We start from the raw sequence: 20,546 nt of genomic DNA, 5'->3' as shown, positions 1-20,546 counted from the left end.
CTTAACTAACTTTTCCAGCAGGCCCTGGTTAATGTAAGATCAAAAAGAAACCCTCCCCCCCTTCCTGTGTTTTAACTGACCTTTCCCGTAAGCTCTGGTGCTCTGGTCTGGTCATAGCATAGCTATCTTATCTCCTCCTGGGATCGGGTGGTGTAAAGACAGACCACTCTGCCCCTCAGGCAACTACAAACACTGGCCTGTCCTTGCAGGAGATTGCAGGAGATGAGCTATGAGTTAACTGATAACCCGGATTCCTGCTGTCCTTGGGAAATAGTCGACTACAAACACAGGCTGTCCTTGTGAGAAGTGAATTATGAGTTGATTGTTAGACCAAATTCCTGCTCTCCAGGCCACCTGCGTGTGGTTTTTGCCTTTATAAGCTCATGCTTTGCCCTTACTCAGGACTCCAGTCAGCCAGCACTTCCCTCGGGTTGCTGCCTGTCTGGCTGCGAGTCCCTGCGCCGCGCTTGTAATAAAAAGAAACCTCTTGCTCTTGCATCAAGTTCTGGTCTCTGCGCTTGATTTGGGGCCGTCGCCTCTTCCGTCGGATACACCGGGGGTCCTGGGACCCTACAGTTCAAACCCCTATGCCATTACTTTCAAACAATTATGGCTCAGAACCTCAGTTTCCCCATCTATACCACTATAGTTCTTGAATGTGCAGCTTAGATTGCACAATATATATCCTACCGCTTCCTGTTTGTATTATTCAAAGGGTAATCAGAAAACCACATCTGTCTCTCCTGTTCTCTGACCTCAGTAAACTTCCCACTCCCCACCCCAAGTGCCTTTGGAAGCCTGGCTCTTTCATGGAGCCTGAGATCCTCACCTTTATGTTCTCTGAAAACAGTACTTAATCCTTGTGGCCTCAGGGTAAGAATAGCTATAAAGGGTGTGACTGGGTGAATTGTGATGTGGGTCAAAGAGAAAAAAAAGTCAATCAAGTATTCATTGAACTCCTCTAGCCACTTAAGTACTGATGTTCAAGATGATAATGATAATAGTTAAAAGTAATCGTGGTCAATCACGGTTTGCCTATACCCCCCCCCCCTCAAAAAAAGGAAAAAAGAAAAAGAATAGGAAAATATCATTTGTGCCACAGCTCCCACAGAGAACATGATGCCAAAGAGTATATAATCTTCTTTATGTAATTGTACCCATAAAGCTATAGCATAAGATTTAGCATCTGCTTTGTGTGATATCTAATTATAAATATTAATAGAATATCCTTTTTCAAGAAAACAGTTCTAAAAATGCAGGGAAGTGGAAAACAGTTTCTATAAAGATATGACTCAGAAAAATAATCGCCTTTCTGCAATTTTACTGAGTGATTTTCCATTACTAAACACTCAAAGAAATGGAGGTAAATCCTCAGTGTAGTAGTAAGTGACAGAAACCAAGTATGGCTAATTTATGAGAAAGTAATTTATTGGGAAGATATTGAAAGCTTTCATAGTTGAAGGGAGGGTGTTAGGTTTGATGGAGCATTTGAATCAATTCCTGCCCGCTCCCCTCCCCCCTTTTCAGGCCATTTCACTAAGGACATTCCCTTTGCTGAGACCACATTTCACTTGCTGGGACCACATTCCATTATCACCCCTCCAGGTATGCACAGAGAATTCTCCGCCCAGAAAAAGCCCGCCAAAAGTCCTTTAAAAGCCACTGACTCCCTTCCAAGCTCAGCCACCTGGTGTGCGAATAATCGAATAAATTCTTAATCCCTCACCATTTTGGCCTCCTGCATTCCTCCTTCGGTGACCTAACAGAGGTCTGGATAGCAATCTTGGAAACAGGCAGGATTTGAGATAGAACTGGAGGGCTAGGAAGCTGGGAAGACAAAAACAGTTTGATTTGGTGCTGCTCAGTCAACATGAGTAAATGCCATCTGTTATTTCCAACTTCACATTACTGGATCAAGATGCGAGTCACAGGGTAGAGCATTTGACTAGCCAACCTTCATTCAGGCACTAACTCCCTGGCTGTATCAGCATAGGGAGAGGGCTGGTTTTTGACTTCCAGAATGGAAGGCAGTCACCTGGTTTTATTACCCTTCCAAAAGCACACATGGTTAGAAATAAGTAATTTCTCAAAAACAAATTCAGGGAGCTATTAAAAAGCAGAATTTGAGCCCTGGCCAGTGTTGCTCATTGGATAGAGTGTTGGCCTGCTTACCATAGAGTCCAGGGTTCAATTCCCGGTCATGGATGTGTACCTAGGTTGCAGGTTTGATCACTGGCCCTGGTCGGGATGTGAAGGAGGCAAACACTAGATATGTCTCTCTTTCTTTCTCCCTCCCTCTCTCCCTTCCACTCTCTCTGAAAGTCAATGGAAAAAAATATCCTCAGGAGAGGATTAAAAAAAAAAAAACAGAAAGAAAGCATTTGATGCTCACATGAGAAATATGATAAATGTCTGTTACATTGATCAACTATGAAATTTACATTATTTCTTAGTTACAGTATTTGGAAATGAACAGTGCTATTGTGCAAGTAAAAGTGATAGCACTTTTTTGTAGTAATTGTGCATATACTTATTTGCAGTTAAGGAATGCTATTTAAATATCACATGTATGGCCAGTTACTTTATTTATATAAGCATAGTGCCTATAAGCAATACTGCAAGCCAGGGCCAGCAACTGTGTTCATTTCTAGTCATAGACAGTATAGTTGCTGGACAGTAGCCCAGGAAAGATGTCCAGGTCCTATTCCCTCAAACCAGTGAATGTTATCTTTCATGAAATTTGCAGATGTAATGAGGAATCTTGAGATGAAACGTTTATCCTGAATTACCCCATGGGCTGAATGTAGACTCTATGGGGCTCTTATAAAAGGGAAACAAGAAAGTCAAAGACAGGAGGAAAAAAAAGATAGAATGATGGAAGCAAAGGTTGGAGTGATGTACTTTGAAGATGGAGGGAGGTGACCATGAGCAAAGGAATGCAGATAGTCTCTAGAAGCTGGAAAAGGAAAAAGAATCTCCCCTAGAACCTTCAGAAAAAAAAAACGCCAGCCTGCTAACATCTTGATTTTAACTCAGTTAAACTGATTTCAGACTTCTGATCTCCAGAACTGCAAGATGATAAATTCATGTTGCTTTAAGCCACTAAGTACAGTGGGGCCTTGACTTACAAGTTTAATTCGTTCCTTGACGGAGCTCGTAACTCAAATTACTCGTATGTCAAATCATAAAGTGAACGAGTGAGACACGTGATGCTGGGCTGATGTCATGGCGTTCACTGTGACGTTCGCCGCGCCAACTACCTATGGGGTATCTGAAGCTGGCTCGTAACCCGAATTTTTGCTCGCAACTCAAAGCAAAAATTCGGCCGAGAGACAGCTCGTATCTCGAAAAACTCATTAGTCGGGACACTCATAAGTCAAGGCCCCACTGTATCTAGTAATTAGCAACAGCAGCCATAGGAAACTGACATAGATGGCTTAGTTAATCCTTGGGAGCACACTATTGGTAGCAGGTGTCATGAGAGCTCTTACTATGGAAGAAACACAAAGGTCTATTTACTTCTGGAGAAGACAACTCAAAGCAGGCTAAGTCAGCAGTGTATTAGTAAGAACAGGAAAGTGGAAAACATGGATAGATAGGGTTCCTATCCATTCCTCTGGTCATAACAAAATGGTTGCTTTCTTCTTAGACCACAACATGGACAAACAGGTAAAATCCCATTAAAATGAAGAATAGTTGTGAAAGAAGAACTCAGAGGGCAAAGTGAATGGTAAATGTGAAAGACGGATAAGTTTCTTCTCCATTAACAAAGCATTCTCATTCATTCCCATGGTCTTAAGTAACATTTAAATGGCATCCCAGATCTATATCTTTAGCTTTGATCTCTCAGCTAGTTTAGATATTTGTGTATCCCAAAACCTGCTAAACAAATCCATTTGAAACTTTCACTTGTCCCACAGACTTAATAGCTCCAAATTAAATTCGTCACCTTCTGCCTGTTCCCTCCATTCAAATTTATTCCTTTTCCTGTTACACCTTATGAATTGATGGCACTACCATCCACCAAGTCACCAATCCCAGAATCCTGCGAGTTATCCTAGACGTCTGTACTCACCAATGATGTCTAATCCATCAATAAACATTGTTGATTTCTCTTACCATGTGAATTGATCTTGAATCATTCCTATATTTCCACTAGAGGCCCGGTGCACGAATTCGTGCATGGGGGAGGGGGGTCCCTCAGCCCAGCCTGCACCCTCTCACAATCCGGGACCTCTGGCTCCTAACTGCTCACCTGCCTGCCTCATCGCCCCTGACAGCTCACCTGCCTGCCTCATCGCCCCTAACTGCCTCTGCCTCGGCCCCACTGCCACAGCTTCATTCGGAAGGTCGTTTGGCTGTCCGTTCTAATTAGCATATTATGCTTTTATTATTATAGATGTCTATTTTATGTCCCCATCTGGCTTTGCCATCTCACCCCTGGTTTATTATCCTCCTAACTTTTTTCCTTGCCCCTAGTCTTACTCCTCTTCATTGCAGCAAGAATAGTCTTCTAAAAATACACCCTGAGCATGTTAATCCAGTGCTTTACCTACAGTTAAGCTCCTATAATAACATACAAGGCTCTCAGAAACGTGCTTTTATCTCTTTCTTCCACCTTTGTTCCTATTATTGTATACATTATGCTTCAGTACATCAGACTGCTGCTTATAATGCCATTCGTGTTGCGTGCTCTGGAATAAATCTATAAGTTTCTCATATTATTGTCTCTGTCTTGAATGCCCTCTCTCTCCTCTTACTGGCTAATATTTATTTCTCCCTCTAGGCTTGCTTCAGTGTACCTCATGCCTGAATCATTCAGTTGGATTAAGTGTTGACAGTACTCACCGCAACTCACTGTACCTACTACTATCTTAGTACTTACCACATTATATTAAAATTTTCAGGGTATCTGGGTTGTATTTCTGAGACTGTAGCTATCCATATTTGGATCCTCAATACCTACCATAGTAATCACCTCTCAATAGAAAATAAATACATATTTGTAAGACTCAATTAACATGAACTGCTTAGAAAACATTTTGTAATGTCAGTATACAACTTAATATAATTTAGCAGAACCCTATGTATAATATAATATAACCTGTAGCCAGATTTTAAAACCCATTGCTCATCAGGTTTAATAAATGAAGCTTTCTTTTTCATGCTAAATGAATACAAAAAAAATATTGAGGAGACATATGAAAACATCATGTCTATTTTTTCTTACTAATAGCCAATCCAGTGAAATGAAATAGTCTTGTTATTCTCAAATACTTTTCACGTAATATTTTTGCTTTATGTTTTATTTAACAGTTTGTATTAAAGATATAAATGCTGTAATGCAATTGGTTTAGCTTCTATTTCAGCCCTTCTTTTATACCCGGTCATTTTGTTTACACATTAATCTATAATATACTGTCTCTTCTGGTTGTCACCTCTATTACACCCCTATTTACTTTCCACCTTATGTACTTGCAATATGGTGTGAGGCCTGTGTATTGCAATCTGGCTTTGTTCTGATAAAGGTAGTCTAATTTCCCCAACAAAACGATCCTTTGAAGTTTGTATTTCCTTGATATCTAATTAGAATTGAATGCTGTGAATAACCGATTTTTCAAATTTTTCACTATAAACTTTGATTACTGTCTCCTGGTATTCTTTCTATTTACCTGGCTCTAAGCTTTCCTACCACCTCTATAATTATCATGCCCCTGAGACAGTAGCTGAAGGCATTGGTAAGAGTGAGATCTCTGAAGAGAAAGCACCCTTGGTCTGGGCTCTGGGAAGTCTCTGTAATTCCCCCTGGTGAAGGATGAAGAGTCCAACATTAGAGGTGGGAGCAAACCCAGATGCACAATGCTGTGAAAACAGCAGTTCCATGGAAGCCAAAGAAGAGAACATTTTAGAAGATAGGACTGCTCAACGTGAATTTCTACTCATATAACATCTCCACCTGGAGGAAATGTATAGATATCACAAACTCACTACATACAAACCAAAGGAGCCATCTTTGGTCCAGCATTAGCACCTTTCCACAGTTTCCCACTACTGATCCATGCCACATATATTCAGACACTAAAGCCAGAAATGTGGAAGTCATTCTGAAACTCTTCCTTCCACTATATCCATTACATCTAGTCACCAAGTTTTATTAACTTCATAGGACAATAAGCTATCTATTTCACTTGACTGCTTAACAGTTTTCAGTACATCCTCGTCTTCAAGTTAAAATCAAAGCATAGGTATGCCATAGAAAGACCTTCACAATCTGATTCTTTCTTCATTAAATTATCAAAATAATTTATTTGAGTGAGATGACTTTTAACATACCGGATTAAAAACATTATTAAAATTATTTTTGATTGGTTGCAAATAGTAATTTATAGCTAAAAATAAATATGAATGAATCTAAGAATGATAAATGTAAGAAATAATAGTACATATATATGCATTCATCCATATATACTCTAGTGCATGCCCCTGGACCAACTATACTAGTACGTTAGCATGATAGTAAAAGCAGGAGAAAGATTCAGAATATCTTGATAACTAAAAAACATTAATTAGCATATTATTGTATATATTTTGAGAAGAGATATACTCTATACTTTTTGTATAGAAGTATCACATTTAAGAACTCCCTTGAGAACAATCCCATTTACAATAGCATCAATGAGGTGAATAGCATCACGAGGTTAACCAAGGAGGTGAAAGATTTGTATACTGAAAACTATAAGACATTGATGAAAGAAATTGAAGAAGAAACACAAAAAAATAGGAAAGATATTTTGTGCTCATGGATTAGAATAATTCATATTGTTAAAATATCTATACTACCCAAAACAATCTATAGATTCAATGCAATCTTTATCAAAATCCCAATGGCATTTTCCCCAGAAATAGAAACAAAGAATCCTAAAATTTGTGCAGGACCGCAAAAGACCTTGAATAGCCAAAACAATATTGAAAAATAAGGAAGAACCTAAAAGGATCATGCTTCCTGATTTTGTACTATAGTAATAAAAAATGTATGGTACAGCATAAAAGCTGACACATAGACCAATGGGGGACAATAACTGAGAGTCCAGAAATAAACTCATGCAAATATAGTCAATTAATTTATGACAAAGGAGCCAAGAATACTCAATGGGGAAGGACAGTCTCATCCATAAGTAGTCCTGGGAAAACTGAACAGCCACATGCAAAACAATGAAACTGGACTACTATCTTACCCCACACACAAAAATCAACTGAAAATGGGTTAAAGACTTGAATGTAAGACCTGAAACCATACACTTTTGAACATAAAACATAGAAGGCAAGCTTCTTGACAATGGTTTTGAAATGACTTTTTGGATTTGACACCAAACATAAAGGCAACAAAAGCAAAAATAAACAAGTGGGACTACATCAAACTAAAAAGCTTCCACAGCAAAGGAACCATCAACAAATGAAAAGATAATCTTTGGAATGGAAGAAGATATTTGCAAACCACATATTTGATAAGAAGCTAATATCTAAAATACACAAGGAACTCATACAATTCAATAGCCAAAAAACAAATAACCCAATTTAAAAATGGGCAAAGGACCTGTTATGATATCTGTTATTAAAAAGACAAGAAATAAATGCTGGTGAAGATGTGGATAAAAGAGATCCCTTTTGGTGGGAAAGTGAATTGGTACAGCCACTAGGGAAAACAGTATGGAGGTTCCTCAAGAAATTAAAAACAGAGCAAATATCATAGAGAGAGCTAACTTAGGTGGTGATCTGGAAGGCTCCTAAACCCAGCTCCTCCCACAGATGCACCAAATGTGTAGCTACACACGGAGCAGTTCACTCTGAAAGGGACCTGGAAAGCAACTCAGTGATTCCTACGCACTGGACAAATGAGGAAGTATTCACGTTAAAATGATTAGGAAAGGCTAAAACACACTCTAGTGATTAATCCCATCCTAACACCGTGCCTGGACCCCAGCACTGTGCCCTATAATCCAGAGGGAACCCCCAACTCCCAGCTCCTGCCTGAGGAGCAACAGGTTTGGACCCCACATCTAGCACCCCAACTTTTAAGACACCCACTGGACCAAAACACCTAGCTCTGAAAGCCAATGGGCTATTGTGTGATCCACAAGACTCCAGCAAGCAAAGAAACAATGGGAGTGAGCATGCATCTGGCCTATCCCCACCTCCCACTCACACCCCCACACCCCAGGGGTCTTTTTTTGTAAGAGCTAAGCCTCTGCAGACTTTAAAAGCTGCTGCCTGGGGGTCAGCCTTTTAATTTAGCAGGCACTTGGGGCTGGCTTTGATCCTCCCCACAGACCAAGGAGGCCGGTGTACAGCTCTCTCTCCTCCTCCCCACAGCCCACTTCAATAACATCATCAAGGTGCAGTATCACCCTGGAAAGGTATGTATACATATGTATGTCTCAAGCTTTTGAGGCTGCCATGGAGGGAAGGACCTCAGATCTCTTGGCCCTAATAGGACTGGAACTTCCATTCACAAGTCTCACAGGACTCTAGCAAACAAAGGAACACTTACTAAGAAGTGCAGGAGCCCTTCCCGACCAGGCTATTCACCTGGACCAAGCACGGATAGAGCAGGCAAAAGTGCCTATCTCTTAGTTTCTCTCTGGAAGGGACTGTCCACTTCCACTCAGCCTGCATCTAGACACTGACTCCAACCTCCCCTTTGGCACACTGACAGGTCTTGGTACAACTTCAAGTATTGGGAGCCACCAAGAACAAAGAAGGAGTTGGGCAATTACAAAAGTTGGAGGGGCAGCTATGAGATGGGGCCAGGCTAATAGCAGCATTATTCCCAATAGGCAAGGTACACTAGTAGAAGCAACCTGAGTGTTCATAGACACACACACACACACACACACACACACACACACACACACACACGTGCTATTCAGCCTTACAAAAGGAAGCTGGGCCATATGCAACAATGTGGATGAACCTCGAGGGCACTAAAGTTGTTGCTGGGGGCTGGGGGAAGGGGGAAATAGGGAGAAGTTGGTAATGAGATTTCATATGTGACAATAAAAACTACAGTAGTTGTCAAGAAGAGGGAAGACCACACCCATCGCATTGGATTTATGGCTTAAAACTGGCAGACTCACTGGATCCAACATGGCGAATAATTGCACCTAGTGGTAACCCCTAGCCTGATGATGTTCTCATTGTAATACATTAACAAACTACATGGTAAAACCTGTACCACCATGGTCAGAAACGGAAAATGATACAAGGACTCAAAATGGCCCACGGAGCTTCTCTGGGAAATCTCCACCCTTCCCTCAGGAAGGTCCCAAATACTCCTTCCCCTTATTGAATACCATATCCCCATTAAATGAACCTCAATAAATGAAGCAAATTCCACTAAAGGGGGTTGCTCTGTCTGTGGAGTAGTCCATTCCCTGTCTCACTGCTTCACTAAAAGTTCACTTTCACTTTAAACTCTATCCTATCTGGCACTTGAATTCTTTGCTGTGTGTAGCCAAGAATGGGCAGTGGGTCACAAACTCTGGGGTTCCTGGACCCACAGAATGTCTGCATCAGTAAGAGAGTACCAACTTTTAGATATAAGATGAATAAGAACTGAGGATAATGGAAAACATGGTGACTATAGTTGACAACAGTGTATTGTATAATTGACATTTGCTAAGAGAGTAGAACTTACATGTTCTCATCAAAAGAAAAAGATAAATATGTGAGGTGATGAGTATATGTATGTATGTATGTATATATATGTGTGTGCATATATAAATTATCATGTTTCACACTTTAAATATCTTAAAAGTTTTATATTTTATTTATTTATTTTTTTATTAATCCTTGCCCAAGGATATTTTCCCATTGACTTTTAGGGACAGTGGAAGGGAGGGAGACAGACAGAGAGAAGCATCAATGTGAGAGAGACACATCAATTGGTTGCCTCCTGCACGTGCCCAGACCAGGGCTGGGGATCAAGCCTGCAACTGAGGTATGTGTCCTTGATCAGAATTGAACCCAGGACCTTTAAGTCTGTGAGTTGCCACTCTATCCACTGAGCCAAATCATCTAGGGCTAAATACCTTAAAATTTAATTTGTCAATTATACCACAATAAAGCTGAAAAAAGCAGTCCTCCTTTTAGTATTTTAATTGAGCAAAACATTTTTACCCTTTCAAGAAAATGCTTACAATTATGTAGTATTCTAATTTATCCAGATACATAAATGTTCTTGACAGACTACATTAAGTAAAACTGTTTAAAAACAAATAATATAATTAGAATTTGACCTTTAATTTTATATGCAATATATCCAGCCAACTGAAAGAATAATTATGTTATTAATCTTAATAATTTTTTGCATTGCATTTAATTTGTTGTTTCAACTCCAGTTTATATTTCAGTTTTTCATAGAAAGATTGATATGTTCTTGATATGTCTGGAAGAAAATACCATTTTAAACATGACGTTTGTTAAAGATAATCTAGATTAAAATAATTCATAAAACTAGAATGGCCTGAAATTAGCAGAAGCCAGCACTAACCCAGCAATGGGGACATATGCTTATGTAGAATTTTACTTTGTTTTTATTGTTTCAAAACGTTTAAAAGAAAATCATCTTCCTTTGTTAGTGAGAGAATGTGTAATTTAGGGAACATCAGCAGTGAATTTCTAGTGATTGGTGAATAGCTGAATAAGTGATGCACAAAGAATTCCATGAATAAGCCATATTTTCTAAGAATTAATTTCTTTAGATACAAATTTGCAATAAGGTATAATTTTATTGAATCCTCAGAAGCATAGCTCTCAGACATGCATTATTAACATTGATATGTCCATTCTAAGATATTTTAAGGTACATTTTTCTTTTAAAGGTGAGTATCCATTCATGTCTAGGAAGCTAGAATGACACAGGTATATTTTCTAGTAGTTAGGATTCAGTTTCTAACATTCACTCTTTCAAAACATGTCACAGACTGTTCTTACTCTACTTGGTATCAGGAGACTTGGAAGAAAAAAAATAAAACACCAAAATGTGTCTTTGTCCTTAAGAATGCTATACTCTAAAGCAGAAATTAATAAAATGCACAGTGCAATGCTTGTTAAAAAGTTGGCATTCCAAAGAAATGATAGGTATATAATTTTATTAACCAATGTTGCCCCCAATAAATTTAATAACAAAATTAAGTGATTGTTGATAAGTTAAAAAAAAAAAGAAAAAGAAATGGTAGCTGATGGTGTCCAGAATGATTGTTATTTTTATAGTTTTGCAAGAATTAGTATTTTGAGTGATAATATATCACATAAAAATTAACATACCAGCAACTGGAACTATCTGAAATAGAGCCCTACCCCAGCTCTCCACACTGGATATTGCCAAGGCTATATCCTAACATTCATTTGTTTCTCAGAACTTCATTCCTAATTACCCAGGAAACAGGGTAAAAATATACAGGTTGTTCACGAAAACTTGATTCTGACTTCTTTCTGGGCACAGAGCTAATCTGCCTTTCCTAGACTACGTCACTGCTATGCCCATAAGACTGTTCTGGTGAAATAAATACAGTTGTAGAAATGACATGTGCTACATCCAAGCCCAGTCCATAGTAATCTCTTACCATATTTTCCACTACCTCTCTCTCTGAAAGCCTGGCTGGATATTGACACACAGAGTGCGGCTTGTACTGAAAAAGGCAGAGACCCCACCAAAAAAACCCCCAGTTACCAATTGGATATTCTATGAGCAAGAAAAAAAATTTCTAATGCATTTAGCCTCTGAGGTTTTGAGGTGTATCAGCTACAGAGCTAGTGTTAATTTATCTAATACAGTGAAGAAAGGAAAGAAAAATTTTGGGAGTGTCTACTGTGTACTAGACCTTATATACACGGAATTTTTTTTTTCTCCCAACCAAGCTTACAAATTTCCCAAAAGCAGTCCTAGTCCATGATGGAGAAACTGACACTTGAGTTATAAAATTTTCCTGGGATCCATAGCCAATAAGTGGCAGGGTCAGAATTTGAACCCGAGTTTATTGGCCTCAAAGATTGTATTTTTACAATACATCTTATAGTCTTTGGTTGACTTTTAACAACTAAATTATGTATTCCATTTCTATAACAGATTCCAAGCAATAATCCAAAAGTTAGCAATTTTGAAATCACCAACAACAAATAAACTGTAAAAAGCTGAAACAAAATTTTATAAACCATAAAAAACCAGGGCTATTTGCGTGGGTAAATGGGCCTAATTAACTTTAGAGATACTGACATGATCCATATCCTATGACCCTAAAACATGGTTAATATACCCAATAATTACCTTGAGTTAGGCAGAAGAAGGAAATTTTATTTATATACAATGGCAAAGAACTATGCAGTTGTATTAAACAGCTTTGTTAAAATATAACTGATATGCAATAACCTGCACGTGTTAAATCGCACTTAATAAGTTTTTATCAAGTTGTGTGTGTGGTGTGTGTAGTATGTGTATGAAACAGTCATGATGCCATTACAACAATCAAGATGACATATTTATTCCCTCCAAAATTCTCCTGTCTCTTTATCTTCCTACCACCCTTTACCAAAAACCTGCTCTTTCCATGCAACATTTTGCCTCTTATTACCATATATTATTTTTTTAATTTTGTAGAAATGGGATCATATAGCACGTACTTTGTTCCCTCTGGTTTATTTCACTCAGCGTGGTATCTGAGAGTCAGCCATGTTGTTGTGTAATTGATAGATTTCCCTAGCATATATATATCCCAACTGGTTATCCATTCACATGTTGGTGGATTCTTCTCCCAGTTTTTGGCTGTTACAAATTAGCTTTTATGAACATTTGTGTGCAAGTTTTTGTATGCATTTAAGCTTTAATTCCTCAGGATAAATACTGAGGAGAATCACATTTTATTTTTTGCATGCACATATGCTGTTGTTTCAGCGCCCTTTGTTGAAAAGTTAATCAATCCTCTCTCCACCAAATTACCTTTGCAACCTTTTAAAAAATGAATTGACCAGATGTGTGAGTCTTTTTTGGACTTCGTATTCTGTGATATAGATATTTATGCCAATACCACACTGTCTTGGTTACTATGGCTTTATAATAAATCATAAAGTCAGATTGTATAAATCATTGAATTCAATTTTTTTCACCCTTTTTAAAGATAATTAGCTACTTTTTGATGCTTTGCATTTCTATATTTTAGAGTCAGGGTATCAATTTCTAATTTAAAAAAAAACTGTTGGGATTTCAATTGGGATCCCTTTGAATCTAAAGATCAGCTGGGGGAGAAATGATATCCCAACATAAACACCACATATTTCTCTATTTATTTAGGTCTTTATTTCTCAAAGCAATGTTTGTAGCTTTCAGCACACAAATCTTGACAACTGTGGTACAGTTTATCTGAAGACTTTTAGATTTTAAGGCTAATATAAATGAAACACTTTTGATTTTAACTTCTAATTGTTTACTGAAAGTATATAGAAATACAATTAATATTTGTAGATTAATTTTCTATCCTGCAGAGCCACTAAACTCACTTATTAGTTTTAGTATTTTTTTCATTCCATAGGATTTTCTAAATATGCAATGATGTGATCTGTGAATAAATGTAGTTTTACTTCTACAATGTTGGTTCCTTTTCTCCTTTCTTCCTTCCTTTTTCCCCTCCTTCCTTCCCTCCTTTTCCTTCATGTCTAGAAACTCCAGTGCAATATTGAATAGAAGTAGTGAAAGTAGACATTCTGCATGTGTTCCTGAAATTAGCAAGAAAATATTTATGCTTTTGTCATTGATTATGATGTTACATATGGTACTTTCATGGATGTCTCTTAGCAGGTTGGGGAAGATGTCTTCAGCTGCTATCTTACTCAGAACTTTTATCAGTAACGGTCGTTATTTTGTCTGATGTTTTTTCTGAATCTTTTGAGGTGATCACATTTTTTAATCTATTAATGGTGAATTACATTGATTGTTTTGCAATGTTAAACCAACTCTGATTTCCAGTGATAAACTTCACTTGCTCATGATTTATTATGCTTTTAAAATATTGTTGGATTCAATTTGCTAATATATTGTTAATTGCTTTTCATTTATACTCATGAGGCATGTAGATCTGTAATATTTTTTGAATGTCTTTGCTGGTTGTAATATCACAGTAATGTCAGCCTTGTAAAATGAGTTTTCACTTTCTGAGAGTTTGCATAGAATTGTTATTATTTCCTCGGTAAATGTATGGAAAATTCATCAGCAAAGGCTTACATACGGGCAACCGTTGGGTACAGGGGACAACTTCTAAGCAACTGAGCCACACCTGCTAAGGCAAAGTGCATTATACTTTTAAAGAGTAGCCCATCCCTTACATGCTGCTTCCTCGAGCCCTTGACTGTCTGGTTGTGGAATATCAGGCACCTGCTCCAATTAAATCTGGAACTAGTAGCATAAAGTTAGGCTCTTTGCAAGTCTTAAATGAAAATAAAGCCTCCTGACATTTTAGGCAATTCCTTTTCTGTCTTTCTTTTTCTGATTGATAACGTCCAAGTTCAGAATCATGAGGCGGTTATAAAACTACCACCGAGAATTTAGACTTTGGCGTTGTTCTGTGTTGGCATTCCGATGCCACAGAGGCATTCAGAAAGAGATTTCTGGTGGAAGTTCTATTTCACAATGCAACACCTTTGAGTTTGCGTAGAAGTGCAATGCTCAACTCTTTTCACGACCTCTGGGAAGCAAGGGGGTCACGTTTTAGAGGTGCCCGGTGCTGTCTCTGCTATGCACACACACTCAGCGCAGTGTAAGGAGAGCCACATGCTCAGTGTCATGGAGCAAGACGCACGTAGCATTGGTTAGCTAACAATGGGGAGCCGCTGACATGTTTTAGTCCAGAATGAAGAACAGTATAAATAATTCAGATGTCACTGAAGACAGTAACAGAAGAAGTCAGAAATCGCATTTTTAAAAAGGAGCATTCTTTAGGGCTTGTTTTCATTCAAATAAAGTCCTGCAAAACATTCAATGTTTGCTCTTTACATCAGTAGCAAAAAGATGCGGGGAATGGAAAATAGAGTTAGAAGAGTACAATGAAGAAGAGGGACTTCTGCCCTAACTGGTTTGGCTCAGTGGATAGAGTGTCAGCCTGCAGACTGAAGGGTCGCAGGTTTAATTTCGGTCAAGGGCATGTACCTTGGTTGCAGGCACATCCCCAGGAGGGGGTGTGCAAGAGGCAGCTGATCGATGTTTCTCTCTCGTCGATGTTTCTAAGTCTCTATCCCTCTCCTTTCCTCTCTGTAAAAAATCAATAAAATATATATTTTTTAAAAAGTAGAGGGACTTCTGAGGACCTTTTCCCTTCTGACATGATCCTGGTAGGACTGAACCACCATCCAGAGGGAAAACCATTTCTGATTAAAAATTCAACCTGGGCTGCCTTAGCTCAAGGAAAACTGAGTGAATTTGATCATCATAACAATGAGTTTAAGTCATTTTAACAGAATATTTTTCTTTCCTTTTTTTTTTCCCCAGTGGAGGGGAGCTGAAGGCTGGGAAATTAAAGGTAAAAATTACCCTTTTAGAAATATAATAGAGCATCATTTTACATTTTAAAATCAATCTGCAAAAGAGAGAGAGAGAGAGAGAGAGAGAGAGAGAGAGAGAGAGAGAGAGAAACATTACACCTACAAAATAATTAGAATCTCACTGCCTGTTCAAACTGTTACTTATTGTAGGTACAAAAAAGGACAATGCAATTCTTGCGGCAATAATGAAAGTTCTCTTTTGGTGTGCCCTTTCTAAAGAAATTTCTGCCCTGGCTGGGTAGCTCAGTTGGTGTGGAGCATCATCCTCATACACCAAGGTTGCAGGTTTGACCCCTGGTCAGGGTACATGCATGAATCAACCAATGAATTCATGAATAAGTGGAACAATAAATCAATGTTTCTCTCTCTCTCTCTCTCTCAAATTAATAATAAAAACAATAGAAGATTCATTATATAAAAAAATTTCTAGGCATGTACTCTGGCAATCTAAAGGTAAAAATCAAGAAAGAAACTATAACTGAGTTAAGAATGAAATTAAACATACTGGAGTGACTTGTCTGTTGTAAGCCTAGAAGTACTGGATCAAATCAGATGTCAGTCAGTGGACTCTAAGAAGTAGACTTTCAAAAGAATGAGATAAATTCCAAATAATAGATGAAATAATTGGGAACTGGACATTCTTATCTTGAGGACTGCATATTTACTCTCTGACCCAGGGAAGTGTAGGACAAAGGAGAAATTCAAGAAAAATAATTATACTAAAAAGCCATGGTTAACAAAATAAAATAGGAATGATTTCAGGCCATTGAAGAAGTATGCAAAAAGCACATTTGTTTGATTGGAATTTAAGCAACTATTTTTCTCAGGTGGCCCTGGGTACACTGGACCAGTGTGTTCTTCCTGGGGCAATAGTTACACAGCTGTAATAATGTAAATACAATTTATTGAGTTTCCAGAATCAACTTATATAATATTTAAATATGGTTACAAAAGAATATAAGATGGTATGGGTACTGCCATTGTAAAGATAAAAGCCATATATGACAGAATTTAGAAGGTAAATGTGAGGAAGATGAGGAAAAGTTGGAGAGCTAATATCTTCAACTGAAGCAGAGACTTCAGTTGAAGTTGATGGATCAAGTTGTATAGATAATTCTATTTAAAGTTGAAAAATCACGTAATGACTTAACTAAAATAATGAAATAACTAATTCAATTAGAAACACTGTGAGGTGGCTAGTCAGGGGTATTTGAAATGAGCTAAATTCTTAATCATTCACAAGAAAATAAATGAAATTGTTTGATAAATCAAGAAATATCTGTGTATTATTGAATTAAAGGTATAACCACCAGAAGAATCACTAGAAGAACTACTAAATATGCTTGCTTTTCTGTATCAGGATTGGAAATGGTAAGAAATAATATTAAATATTATAAATTATGTAATACTACTTAATTGTTACCATGTCTATGCATTACTTTGTTAAAAATAAGGGAAACAATAAAAATTGGAATGTATTAAGTAGAAATGACATAGGAAGGCATTAGAATAAAGAAGATATTGTTATTATGAAGCATGACTCCTTCACTTCCAAATTACATAGAGGAAATAGATATGATGTAATAGTGAGACACTCTTAAATGGGACATTCAAAATTGATTCGTTCTAAAAGTAATACATTCACAAGTTATTCCTAATTGACAGAAAGAGCAAAGCTTCTCAAGAAACAAAATGACTTTCAACGGGGTGTTTCTGTTGAAGTCAGATTTTGAAAATCACAATTTCAAATGTTGAAAAGACAAACAGAATGAAGAATGACTATGAAAACATGGTCCAGCCTCCATTCTTAAGATTTTAGTGTAAGGAAAAACACATGACTTGTGATACAAATTTGAAATTAGAGCAAAGATGGCCTAAGCACAATCATTCGGGCAGATGGCATAATGCTACTAAACTACCTGACTTGTTTTCCGTGTCCTTATTATTGTTAATGATATTTTTTAATCAAAGAGAAAGTCTTGCAATATAGAACAGTTTTAAAACTTTATTAAGAGAGATGAAACTCGATAAATGAGAGATATGGTAAAACAGCCTTAGGTACATAAAATGTGTAGAAGTAAAATATATTGAATGAACTTGCAAATACAAGTGAAGAAATGTTGTTGATGGAAAAAAAGAGTTTGGTGACTTTTGACCTTAGATGTGCCAATGTTACCATAACGTTTTTCAAAAGAAGATAAAGAAAAAGTTCTGATATTAAATATTGCCAAATTTTATGTCATTTTCAGCAAAATGTTGCAAAGTACTTTGGAAAAGGTAATTTAATAACTCTCTTTAAACAAAGAAACTAGCCATCAATACAAACAAATAAACATGCATACGGAAAAATCCTCATAGGCTAATTTTTAATGAGAGGATTATTGACTAAACCTGGAGAAGCTTACAAATACTGGAAAGTTACCTTGATTTTCAGTGATGCATGTAATACACCCTCATATCCTGTGCACAAGATTGAAAAGTGATCACTGGATTATAGCCCAATGAGTTAAAATCATATCTATTTGAACATTTGTATTTCAAGGATGTTGATTAATGCATGGTGTCAGTTACTGAGGATAGCAATTTGGAAAATCAATAGTGGTACAAAACAGGGCTCTCCAGTGTCCTTTTTACAATTTTGTCATTGGATTGAATAAGGAAGCTAAGCTGATTAAGTCTGCCAATGCCACAATATTCCTAGAAAAGGATGACATCAGAGGACCGAATAACTACTCACAAAGATCCCGCCATGCTCAGAAAATGAGCTAAAACATCATGAAACATAATGGGAATAAATGTTATAACCTCTTGTTAGAACTTTTTCCCATTAATTTTTTTATATCTCTTTTCCTCTATTTCATTTTATTTTTTCCCATCACCATTTATCCCCCATACCCTCTTAAGATCATCTGATCAAGTAGATTAGAAAAATATCATGGCAGTTTATGTTTAAAAAAAAAAAAGCTTAACATAAGCTCAATGTGAATCAAAAGTAGGCAGGCCTATCTAAAAATATAATGTAAGATGTAGTTTCATTAACAGACATATAACTCTCCAATCTGGGAAACTGAGTCTTCTAGTTTTTACATCTAATTTCAGTTGATTACTGAAGGAGTAAAATTAATTCTGCTAGTGATATTTCAAGTTGTTGGCAAGAAGCTGGAGTATCTTCAGAGGAGGAGAAACAGTGTTGCAGGAACTGAAATCCTATTACACAAGAAATTGCTGAAAGCATGGGAGCCTTTCCAAAAGATAGAGGACTTGTTCCTGTTGTATTTTCATGCCTAATAGAGTAGTCAGTAAATGCTTATGAAAGATTAAATGTGTTGTATATAAAACAAAGCTTTGTTCAAGACCTACTACAGCCCTCTAGATCAAGAAGTCTTTTTTAACATATTTATGTCACATGTTAATTGTTTTTTACTTTTTGTCTTGCATTGCGATCAACTCTTTTGTGATGGCTCAAACACTGTATTGCCTTTGACTTAGGACGCTTGAAAGTAAGTCAAAACTCACCCAAAAGTATTGTTTTTAAACTATTTCAGTGAGGAAACTTTCTGGACAAGTGAAAATACGAAGAAACAGTTGTACCCTTGTCTGCATAATATTATTCAGAATTAACTTCTCAGATTGGCCTTTAATTTAAATAAAGGCAATTGTTTGGTACTTGGATTTTCATAATCCTGCTTGGTGATATAACCTTTAGATAACTATTTAGTAACTAGGACTCTGTTCCAAGTGATTCCCAGATGTAGTCACAAAAGCATGTGAATCCCATTATTTCTATTATTAAGCACAGACCTTGGCCCAACAGTAAAGTTCTCACTGTTTTCCAGGTGCTCTGCGGATGTACAGAGAGAGGCAATATGTTATTTTTGGCTGCCATTGAGATCATATTTTGCTTGTTTATTTTGATGTTTTTCAACAAGGCAAAGAAGAGTGATTTTAGGGTAGAGGTGGCCATATGGTCCTCCTTTTCAAAATTCCTTCTGATATAAAAAGAATTTACTCTAATCATTGTGTGAATGTTGTCCAATCCTAAATGGAAATCATCTCAGTGATGGTAAGGTCCAAACATTCAACCTCCAACTGTATGTGAATAATAGCCATGTTCTATATCCTTCCACTATCTAAAATCCCCTATCTGAAAAAAGAATGTGCCCTCATTTTGGATCAACCTCCTGTACACTTTATCATCAAATAATGATGTCATTATTTAACTAGTTTCTTGCGCTGAAACCACAGAGGAATCTTCTACTATTTTCCCTTCTTTACTTCATACATATAATATGGGCATGATTTTTATCTTCAGATATGCTTATCATCTAATCTGCCACTGTGAAGGTCAGGCTCTCATTTCCTAGATTATTTTAAGAGCTCCTACATTGATCATATGTGTTCTTTTACAATCTAACCCCAACAAATACCACCAGTGTCCATTACGTATGGCCATATTTTCCAGTTACACAAAATTTACCACCATTCTCAGGAAACACCACCCCCTTTCATAATTCCCTGCATTTCATCTATCTGTAGGACCCTTTTGTTTCTCTTGTGATTGCCCAGACAACTTTTAATTCTATGAACATATATTGGGAATTTATTACATGAAGAACAGTGTTTCAAATCTTGGAGGTGATCAAATCTGGAAGTTGGAATATCAGTTAGGAAACCATGGTTCTGGTCCAGATTGGGAAGATAAGGGTTGTCATATTGGAGGATTGAACAAAGGGAATGGGCAAATGGGATATTAGAGATCTACTTGATCATTTGTGCACATTTTTTATAAAGGGGAGTTGAAGTCTGAGGAAGGTCTGTATTAAGTTCTGAATTTAGTCAATTATAGGCAAATTTCTTCATCTTTACACATTCCTTCACATTAAATGGCCTCTGTGATTCTGTACCTTTCAAAAACTTTGGTTCAGTCTGAGGTTTTCTAGCTAGCTCAGGCTCCACATACA

Source organism: Myotis myotis, unplaced genomic scaffold (genome assembly GCF_014108235.1).
Source record: "Myotis myotis isolate mMyoMyo1 unplaced genomic scaffold, mMyoMyo1.p scaffold_m19_p_9, whole genome shotgun sequence".
NCBI lineage: Eukaryota > Metazoa > Chordata > Mammalia > Chiroptera > Vespertilionidae > Myotis > Myotis myotis.
Note: the sequence above shows the minus strand (reverse complement) of the source record.